We start from the raw sequence: 11,015 nt of genomic DNA, 5'->3' as shown, positions 1-11,015 counted from the left end.
CAAATATTGCCTTTTACATGATTAATGAGAGTCAGTGTTCTTGCTTTTGGCCATGGAAATCAGGCATGTTCACTGGCCTGAACAGAGATGAGTACGCTACGCTTGGCTCCATTATTTTTGCTCTCACAAACTGAGATAATTGACTGTTCTAATTAAGATAGAGGAGGAGACCGGCTAGGGTTCTGAGACAATTTCCTATAAGCAGGTGGCTAATTGAGTACGTCAAAGCCCTTTGTGCACTCAATACTTGTGACTGATTGGATGATTCTTTTTGTCTCTGCCCAAAACATTTAATATCTGTTATGTTTCTTGATTATCCACTATCTTTTCCATATCCCCTAGTTTTTTTTTTTATCTTAAAATTTTTATTACTTTCTTCCTTATCAGCACCATCAAGAAACCTTGAAATGCAAGTGAATCTTTATTTAAAGTATTATATCACTTATAGATGATTAAAGGAGTAAGTTGTAAGCATATTGTACTTTTTTCTGTAAGAGAAACAAAGACTAATGAAATATCATGAATACCTTCCATGACTTTTTCTTAAAGAAAGTTGACATATTGTAATCTCTCTGTTTTTCTGTCTAACTGTAATGGTATTCTCTAGTAACATGCTTTAGAATTATGGGGTAGAATTAGACTTTTTTTTTTTGATTTAATGTTTTTTTTAATTTTATTTTATTTTTAAACTTTACATAATTGTATTAGTTTTGCCAAATATCAAAATGAATCCATCACAGGTATACATATCCCCTACTTTTAAGACATGAAACCCAAAATGGAAAGGGGAGAAAAGAAGGCATCCTTGTTTTATGCCTACTCCATGAATGCAGAGCTTCTTGAACAGCTCTGCCACAAAAAGAGTTTGAGTTTTTAAAATAAGAAAAGGTCTTTGAAAAGTTCGTGTGTGATTGAGGCAAGTTGCTCCAATGTCTAGGACATAGTTCAGAGGGTGAAAATGTATACCAAATGATGTGTGAGCATCATTAATAAAAGGAGTCTAGGAGATTTTACAGATGGTTTGCTAAAGCAGATCTCTTAGATGGAGCCAACATCCCCAGGTAATATTAGTCTAGCCTGTTTGATGAGAGAAATTGGAAATAGCTTAAAGAATGCTGGTTGAAGTGGTGTCAGCCAAGAAGGACATTTGAAAGAGATTAGGTCTTTCTAAGCTTATTTGTGTTGCTTGGAATTCCCATTTACAATATGCCCCTGGCAGAAACGTCAAGCTGCCATGTAACATAGGTGGAGATTTTCTTTACTGATAGAAGCCTTCTAAACAAGAAGAATGAATGTAATTAACCTTGAGGGAGTTAGCAAAAATCAAATGTGTGTCCTTACAGATAGCTTTGAGAGGGAGAATATGAAAGATAACTGCATCTTTCCCTTGGGTGTGTGTGTACTGTCTTGAGTGTAGAAATGCAGTTGGCATCTCTATGCCTTCTTTTCTCTTCTGAAATTCTTCTCAACATCCGGATTGCAGCAGCTTGCAAATAAGGTATCTATCTTTCTCATCAAACTTAAATAATGAACTCCACTCCCTTCTCTGAACAAGAAAACCTGGGCTTTATAAGTGTTCATTTCATGATTTACTAACAAGTAGTGACAATACCTCGTGCCTCCTAAAGACCAAAAACTGGCAGTGGAAGTGGAGAGTAAAGGGGGCTTTTCAAGAGAAACTGAAGAATGATGATTTAAATTATATTGAGGAAAAAGCCCAGCAGCTATAAAAGAATGATTTGGACTGACCGGCAACAACTCAGTCTAGAACTTGTCTTTCGCTAAAGAACATCTTGGAGGCCTATTAGTCTGAGTAACCTAGGCTATCTTCTGGTATCTAAGAAACCTCAAATCTCTGTGGCTTAAGACACAAGTTTTGTTTCTTGTCAATGTGAATCAGAAGGGGCTGTGCAATGGCAGCCCACTCCAGTACTCTTGCCTGGAAAATCCCATGGGCGGAGGAGCCTGACAGGCTACAGTCCATGGGGTCGCTAAGAGTCGGACACGACTGAGCGACTTCACTTTCACTTTTCACTTTCATGCATTGGAGAAGGAAATGGCAACCCACTCCAGTGTTCTTGCCTGGAGAATCCCAGGGACAGGGGAGCCTGGTGGGCTGCCGTCTACGGGGTCGCACAGAGTCGGACACGACTGAAGTGACTTAGCAGCAGTAGGGGTAATGTAACTGTGCATTACATAGTTCCTAAAGGACCCAGTCTGATAGAGGCTCCATCACCTTACCACCTGGGTACCAGCTCAGGCACCTCACTTTCTTGGCTCCTATAACTGAAGAAGGGAGAATTGCAGCTCTTTCATTGACAAGTAAAGGCTTTGACCTAGCAGTGACACATGTCACTTCTATTTACAAGCTGTTAGTACCAGTCATGGGGCCCCACCTACCTGAGAGAGGGTAGGAAAATGTAATTCTCCTGTGTGTCTGTAAGGAGAGGAGAATTCAATATGGAGACACTCCAGTGTAGGAAGTAAGGGAGTAAGAAATAAATGAAGAGAAAGAAAAGAAGCATTTATTATAACAGAATGAATGTTACAAAGGGAGTGTCTGGCAGTTACCCTGGAGTAATATTCAAACACCTTACCCTGGCCCCTGCCTATTCATATGACCTCGTCCATTCTCTCACCCTTCCCTATGCTGCTCTGACCTTCAGACCTTTTGTTCATCCTGTGTATTAAGCTTATCTTACCTCAGGGACTTGTATTGACTGTTCCTTTTGTGAGGAATGCTTTTTTCTCAAACATTTGCACTCTTGTCATCCCAGACTCTGCAGTTATCTTCTCAGAGAAGGCTCTCTTGACCCCACAACCTAAATAAGCTACCCTCCTTATCTATTCCCTATCCATCCAGCTATTTTATCTTCATTTCATCCTATCATTTTTTCATTATTTTATATTTTCATATTTATTATGAAATAATAATTCATATTTTTTTTTTTTACTGTTTGCTTTTCTCCATTAGAATACATTCCAAGAGATTAGGGCACTTGCTTATCTTGTTCAACATGTATCTCTCATACATAGTAGGCATTTAACAAATGTTAAAGAAATGAATTCAAAAGGGGCTGAACAGAACCCTTTGGAGGCTGGAGTTTCCAGTGGTACTCTAATGTCTGTAGAAGTAGGTGTTTTCAACATGAACTTGTAAGTTATACCTGGAAATGAGGAAGAAAAGACATGATATCCACAAGTCCAAGTAGAAGAAAAAGCTACTCAGCTTGGATGTGAAACAGCAAAAAAAAAAAAAAAATTACTTATTCCAAGTGGTTGAGGCAAACTTTGGATTCAACAAATAACTTACGTATCCACAAATAACTTGTTAGCATATTGCCTACATCTGAGTGTGACAGCCAGTAACTAGCTACACTCTAGTTACACTGGAGATAGTCCCTAATAATCTAAGCTTCCTATTATTTATGTCCTTGTGTGGACCTTTTCATGCTGAATCAGGGCAGGCCTGGTGTGACCGATGGAACACAGAAGTGATGGTGTGTGAGTCCCAAAGCCAGGTAATAAAAGGCATTTCAGCTTTAGTCTTGGATCATCTGATATGGAGGAATGCCACGAGGACACTCAAGTCCATGTGGAGACATCCATGTGGAGAGGAACTGAGGTCCCAGCCAAAAGCCATCAGTTACTTGTCAGAAAGCTGAATGAACTAACTTGAATATGTCTTGCAGCCCTAATCAGGGCTTCAGGTGACTGCAACCTCATGAGAGACCTTCAGCCAGAATCACTCCTTGGAATGGATTCTGAATTCTTGAGCTATAAAAATTATGAGAAATAATAGTTGACTATTATAGCCCATGGGGTCACAAAGAGTCAGACACGACTGAGCGGCTTTCACTTCACTTCATTATTGTTTTTGTTGTTGTTGCTCAGTCCCTCAGTCATGTTCCACTCTTTGCCACCCCATGGAGTACAGCACACCAGACTTCCCTGTCCTTCACCATTTTCGGGAGCTTGCTCAAACTCATGTTCATCGAGTCAGTGATACCATCCAATCATCTTTTCCTCTGTTGTCCCCTTCTCCTCCTGCCTTCAATCTTTCCCAGCAACAGGGTCTTTTCTAATGAGTTGGCTCTTCACATTAGGTGGCCAAAGTGTTGGAGCTTCGGCCTCAACATCAGTCCCTCCAATGAATATTCAGGATTGATGTCCTTTACGATTGACTGGTTTGATTACTGCTTTAAGTCACTAAATTTGGGGATGATTTGTTACCAGCTAAACTAACTGGAACACTTAAATTTCTTAAAATTTCCAAGAGTTTCTATTCTTAAGGATGTTCACCTTCTTTGAAGGTGAATGAGAGAAATATGGAGGTGAGGGGTGAAGTGTCATGAGCTGAGCCAGTCACATGAACCAAATCAACTTTGCCCATTAACAGAATGTCGGATGTCTCAGACTGACTGCTCATCATATATTCTCACATTTTGTGGCCTCACAAAAACACTGTAACTATAAATCTGTATCAAAATTAATAAGCTAATTAAGTAAAGAGTATGTCAAATGAAATGTCAGGAGCTGTGTCAACGTAAGTGGCTGATTGAATGAATTTTTCATTTTAGAACTAATTAGCCAATGTACAAAAAGTTCTGTTCAAATTTTAGTTCAAAGCTCAAAAACATAACGCTAGATTTTTTTCTGTGGAGGGGATCCCAGTTTTATAGTCTTGTTTGGGTTTTTTTATAAGTGTAGTTTGGAATATGTTCTGTGAACTTTAATGGGACATGTGATGTGGATCTGTTAATAGGAACTGTGTGTCACTTTTGGATGGTAAATTGGAACTTCAGATGCCTTTCTTAAAGACTGTCCTAACATTGGAAAAGCTGACCTGTTATGTATGTACAGAAATGCCTGACTTTTGGCCTTCTTATGAAGTGATCTGCCAGACTGTCAAATATTGTTCTGTTCCCAGACTTCAGGGAATTAAAATGTATGCGTCCGTCTGTTTGAAATTCTCTGAAGTTCTGGGTTTCGTACTCACCTTTGACTCTTTCCTCTCTGATCTGATATGCTTATCTTAGTGGATTTCTGAAGGACTTTTTAGATGTCATTATGAAGGAGGAGATTTTCTAGTCTCTGTAGCTTTCATTAGCAGAGTGTCATTCTTCTGGAGCTTACTGTTTTTCCCTATAGCCTTGGACATAGCTTGCTATTGAGCGGCCTAGCCTCCTGACCTATTAGGTCATAGAATCAGAAAAAAGCATTACCTTTTTTTTTTTGCATTTCTCAAGCTATTCCTTATATTCCTGTAACATCTTAATGAAACCATTCTTTTTTTTTTTTTTGCACAGAAGCTCTTTTGACCTCTTGTGGGAACCTACTCTAACACTCTGTGGCTCTTGTTCATAAGAACATTCTTTCTCTTAATATCTAGTCTAAACTTTCCCTTCCTTAGCTGAAGGCTTTTTGTCTCCCATTTTGTGAAACTACAAGTGATTCCCTTTCCTCACTGAAGACTAAACTTTATACCTAATGGCTAGAATGTCAAACAAACATTAATCTTGTCTCCTGCCTCTTTACAGATGGAGGAATGCCCAAAAGCAATTTAGCCTTAGACAGCAGAAGTATTTGTGTAGTGTTCTTTAACCTCTGATTCATCTTCTCAAATCATTTTGGATTAAACTTTATTTCTCAAAGATGCCAACAGGACAAGAATCTACCCTGAAACTTCACAATCATTCCATATTTCTATATTTCACTTTAAATTATGTCTCTCCCTTACATAAGCTAACTACCGTAAAAAGGATACTTATACATTTGCAAAGGACCATTTATATGCCTCAGCAATATGTGTATCAGGTTTGAAATTTTCTCTTTGTAGATAGGGCCTGCTCTAAGACCACTTAATATGCAAAAATTCATACTTTCCAAAGAGCTATGTAAGAGGCAATTGTTCGTATCCAGGCAAACCTCCCCACTCCCCCAGACTCCAAACACACACACACATGGGCCAGTCACACTGAAATTCCACCTTTGGGAATGTCGCCCTTAGGAATAACTAACTCAAGATTTTAATGCAGATGCCCTGGGAGGACACTGGCATTTCTTGATACTTTCTCTTCACATTTTTATTACCAAATGAAGAGGAAAGGAATTTCAATATAAAGAGCTGAAAATAAAATGAACTAGTACATCAAGGAAGCAGTCATTTATTCCTTTTAGAATGGACTAGTTTGATCTATTCTTTTATGCTTAAAATCCTGTTTTTGAGCTAATTGGAGTTTTAACGGGGAGGGTATAGAAGTTGAGGATTGTATCACCACGGGGATGGTGACGATGAGCAAAAGACCATTTTCTTTCTTTAATAAGAGGTGGGGGACAGTCAGAAGGCAGAAGAACTGCACAGAGGGGCATCCGCTCAATCCTGAGTTGAATCTACTGCACCCTCCTTTCATTGTCAACTGCAGGCACTTAAAAGATTCTAGAAACCTTGTTGCAGTTACTGGTTTGCTTGTCTGTCATCCTGAGTGAATTCCTTGAGTGAGGACAGGAAGCGGGAGGACACAGAAGGATATAGGTGCTTTTGGGGATGAAGGATAGGATGGGGTAGCAGGAGCGTGGAGGCCTGGAGGGATAAATGAAATAATTTCATAACAACAACTGTGGAAAGTAAAGTCAAATAAAAATTAAAATGAGCTTCCCCAATTAGCTAAGAAGATTTTCAGTGATGCTGATGGTAGCCTATCAGAATGTGGAAACGCAGAGTGTACTACATGAAGTTTTATGCTTACAGAAATGGAGTTAAAGGGGTTGAGAAATTTTGCTTCAGATCTTGGGCTGTAAACCTCATAAAAGAAAAAAGGAGTTAAGTGGTTCAGAGAGGATAAAGTAGAAAGAAAAGAAAGTGTTAGTTGCTCAGTTGTGTCCGACTCTTTGTGACCTCATGAGCTGTAGCCCACCAGGTTCCTTTGTCCGTGGGATTCTACAAAGCAAGAATACTGGAGTGGGTTACCATTTCCTTCTCCAGAGGATCTCTCCAACCCAGGGATTGAACCCAGGTCTCCTGCATTGCAGGCAGATTCTTTACTATCTGAGCCACAAGGGAAGCCTCAGAGAGGATACAGTATGAGAATAAAATGGTCTCTTGAAAGAATGGATGCTGTTACTCCTGCTCATGGTGGTGGTGATGGCGGCAGTCAACATTAACTAAACATTTCCTGTGTGTCAGGCACTGAGCAGACTCCTTTTCATAAATTATTCTTTACTCCTCACAACAATCCTGTGAGATTGGTATTATTATTATTCTGAGTTTTCAGATTAAAATACCTAGCAGCTTTTGAGAACTGAAGTAAATTGTCTAAGGTCACAGAGTTAGGAAATGGAGGAAGCAGAAATTGAACCCTGGCATTCTAATTTGGTGCCCCAGATGGTAAACAATCTGCCTCCAATGCAGGAGACCTGGGTTTGGTCCCTGGGTCAGGAAGATCCCCTGGAGAAGGAAATGGCAACTTGCTCCAGTATTCGTGCCTGGAGAATCCCATGGACAGAGGAGTCTAGTGGGCTACAGTCCATAGGGTCACAAACAGTTGGACATGACTGAGTGACTAACACTAACTAACTAATTAACTATCCTAACCTGAAGAAAGGATTTAACTTCTCTTATTGATGCTGGGAAAATTGAGGTCAGGAGGAGAAGGGGACAACAGAGGTTAAGATGGTTGGATGGCATCACTGACTCAATGGACATGGGTTTGGGTGGACTCCGGGAGTTGGTGATGGACAGAGAGGCCTGGCGTGCTGCGGTTCATGGGGTTGCAAAGAGTCGGACACGACTGAGTGACTGAACTGAACTGAACTGAACTGATTCCAGTTAAAATGAGCCCGTACACGTTGGAAAGCTCACCATCAGAAGAATTTGTCTTTGGCTGTTTCTCGAATAGCAATACCATCAATGCTTCTCTAGAAAGTATCTGTGGACAATACTAAATCTTGTGAAATGGGTGCTTATGGTAACAAGTATATAGACTGCAAGTATGAATGTTCTCAATGTTTGCTTGCAGCAGCAGGCTGCCACATTGGGATATTATGTCACTGTCACCAATTTATTACCCAAGTTAGTGAATTTCATATTTATGGTGCATTGTCAGATATAACTACTTATCAAAGTTATGGCAGGCAAACACAGACGATTTTGAGGAAAATTTTGAAAACACTGGATGTACCGAAAAATTAACAATTGATTCCCAAGGCTCCACTGCCACCTGAAACTTAAAGCATAGTAGCAGGAAGCATAACAATCCTGATCAGGTTTTCAACAGCCATTAAAATGGCTTGGCATTTCCTCATGGATGTCAGAATTTCCTCACATAAAGTGTTCTTCTATAATGTTAAATAAAATTGAGGGAGGAGTCACAAAAATGAGAATTCTGTATAGTTTGGTCACCTAAGTTATTTCATTAGATAGTTCATATTTTGTTTACTATCTTGGCCACGTCAATAATGTTAGTTAAAAAATGCTTTCTGTGGGAAAAGTGATGCCTGGACCTTGAAACCAGAAAAGCTAGCATTACATTGTTCCTTCAAAAATCTGGTTTTGTGTACATAATTTTTAATTATGGTTTATTTTCCAATAAAATAGCCTGTTAAGAGATTAAGGACTGCTTATACAGAGTTTGAGCAAACTCTGGGAGATGGTGAAGGACAGGGAAGCCTGGCATGCTGTAGTCGATGGGGTTGCAAAGAATCAGACATAACTTAGCGACTGAACAGCAACAATACTTCCTACCAGGAATTAAGTGATATCTGACGTATAATAAGAAGGCAATCATGTTAAAAGGATGATGGTGTAGCCTGGGTTTCTCTGAAAGCAGGACCTGAGACTAAGGCTTGCATGCAGGCAATTTATTTGGGAAGTGGTTCTGAGGAAGGATAGGGGAAATGAAACTGAGAAGGAGAGAAAGTTCCCAATGGGAACTTCTCATGAGCCTTTTGAATTACGTCTCAGACTGTTGCCTACAAGAACAGGCAAACTATAGCCTCTAGAGCGAATCTGGCTGACCACCTATTTTTGAAAATAAAGTTTTATTGAAACAAATCTATGCCATTCATTTATGTATTTTGTTCAGATGCTTTCAGGCTATGATGGCAGAGACTATGACGGCCTAAAAAGTCTAAATTATTTTCTATATGGCCTTCTACAGAAAAAACTTTTCCTATTTTTGCCCTAGAGGATGAAGGGAGTAAACATTTATCCATTAACTCTCCTCCTGCAATGGTCAAAGGCTGCCTAAATGGGGTCAATTCCCTCACCCTTCTGGATTGCTCTCATCTTGTAAGCAGATTCCAATACTCTGACATTCAGTTCAGTTTAGTCAGTTCAGTTGCTCAGTCGTGTCCAACTCTTTGTGACCCCGTGAATTGCAGCACACCAGGCCTCCCTGTCCATCATCAACTCCCGGAGTTCACCCAAACTCATGTGCATCGAGTCGGTGATGCCGTCCAGCCATCTCATCCTCTGTCGTCCCCTTCTCCTCCTGCCCCCAATCCCTCCCAGCATCAGGGTCTTTTCCAATGAGTCAACTTCACATGAGGTGGCCAAAGTACTGGAGTTTCAGCTTTAGCATCAGTCCTTCCAAAGAAATCCCAGGGCTGATCTCCTTCAGAATGGACTGGTTGGATCTCCTTGCAGTCCAAGAGATGCTCAAGAGTCTTCTCCAACACCACAGTTCAAAAGCATCCATTCTTCGATGCTCAGCTTTCTTCACAGTCCAACTCTCACATCCATACATGACCACAGGAAAAACCATAGCCTTGACTAGATGGACCTTTGTTGGCAAAGTAATGTCTCTGCTTTTCAACATGCTATCTAGGTTGGTCATAACTTTCCTTCTAAGGAGTAAGTGTCTTTTAATTTCATGGCTGTAATCATCATCTTCAGTGATTTTGGAGCCCCCCAAAATAGAGAAGCCTAAGTTTAAGAAATGAAAGATTGAACATATTGTCTAAGGTGAGTCACTAACTTATTAAAGCCAGGATAATCTGGTCAAAATCTGTGCAGAATTAATGGCTGTAAGACAGCTGGAGTGAGAGACTGAATGAAAGAATATGAAGTGTGTACAAAACGTGTCTGATATTGGGCTTCCCTGGTGGCTCAGTGGTAAAGAATCTGCCTACCAATGCAGGAGATGTGGGTTTGATCCCTGATCCAGGAAGATCCCATGTGCCGCTGAGCAACTAAGCCTGTGTGCCACATCTATTGAGCCTGTGCTCTAGAGCCCAGGAGCTTCAACTATTGAGCCCATGTGCCAGAACTACAGAAGCCTGTGCACCCTAGAGTCCATGCTCCCCACAAGAGAAGCCACAGCAATGAGAAGCTTGTGCATTGCAACTACAGAGTAGCCCCTACTTGCTGCAACTACAGAAAAGTCCATGCGGCAATGAAGACTCACCACAGCCAAACATAGATAAATAAATAATTTTAAAAAGGTGTCTGATATGTAACAAAAATGGTGTGATGATGGTTTTTTCATTCATTGCAAATTATGTATTGAGCATCTATCACATATCAGGCTTTCTTTTAGATGCTAGGGATATAGCGGTGAATAAAGATGACAAAAATCTCTGCCCTTATAAAACTTACAATCAAGTATAGGAGACAGATGATAAATAACATGTAAAATATGTGGCATGCTAGATAGCAATTAGTGCAAAGAGCTTTCCAGGCAAGAACAATGGCCCTGAGATGGAAGAATGTCTGGTGTATTTGAGAAATAGTCAGGTAGAATGTGATTCAGTGTGAAGCAGCAGGAGAAGATCATGTAGGACATGGTAAATAGAAAGTACTTGAGCTTTCTCTTAGGAGTGAGATGAAGGTTTAAACAGAGCAGGGATGTGACCTGACTTAAATTTTTTTTTTCTGAAGAATTAAAAAACAATTGAGACATAACCCGAACATAATAAAGTACACAAATCTGAAGTGTATAGCTTAATAAATTTGCATATGTATCCACCCATGTAACCAACACCTGGATCAAGACACAGAATACGGCCGTCAACTC

Source organism: Bos mutus, chromosome 20 (genome assembly GCF_027580195.1).
Source record: "Bos mutus isolate GX-2022 chromosome 20, NWIPB_WYAK_1.1, whole genome shotgun sequence".
In the NCBI taxonomy this organism is placed as follows: domain Eukaryota; kingdom Metazoa; phylum Chordata; class Mammalia; order Artiodactyla; family Bovidae; genus Bos; species Bos mutus.
This window is presented reverse-complemented; position numbering follows the sequence as displayed.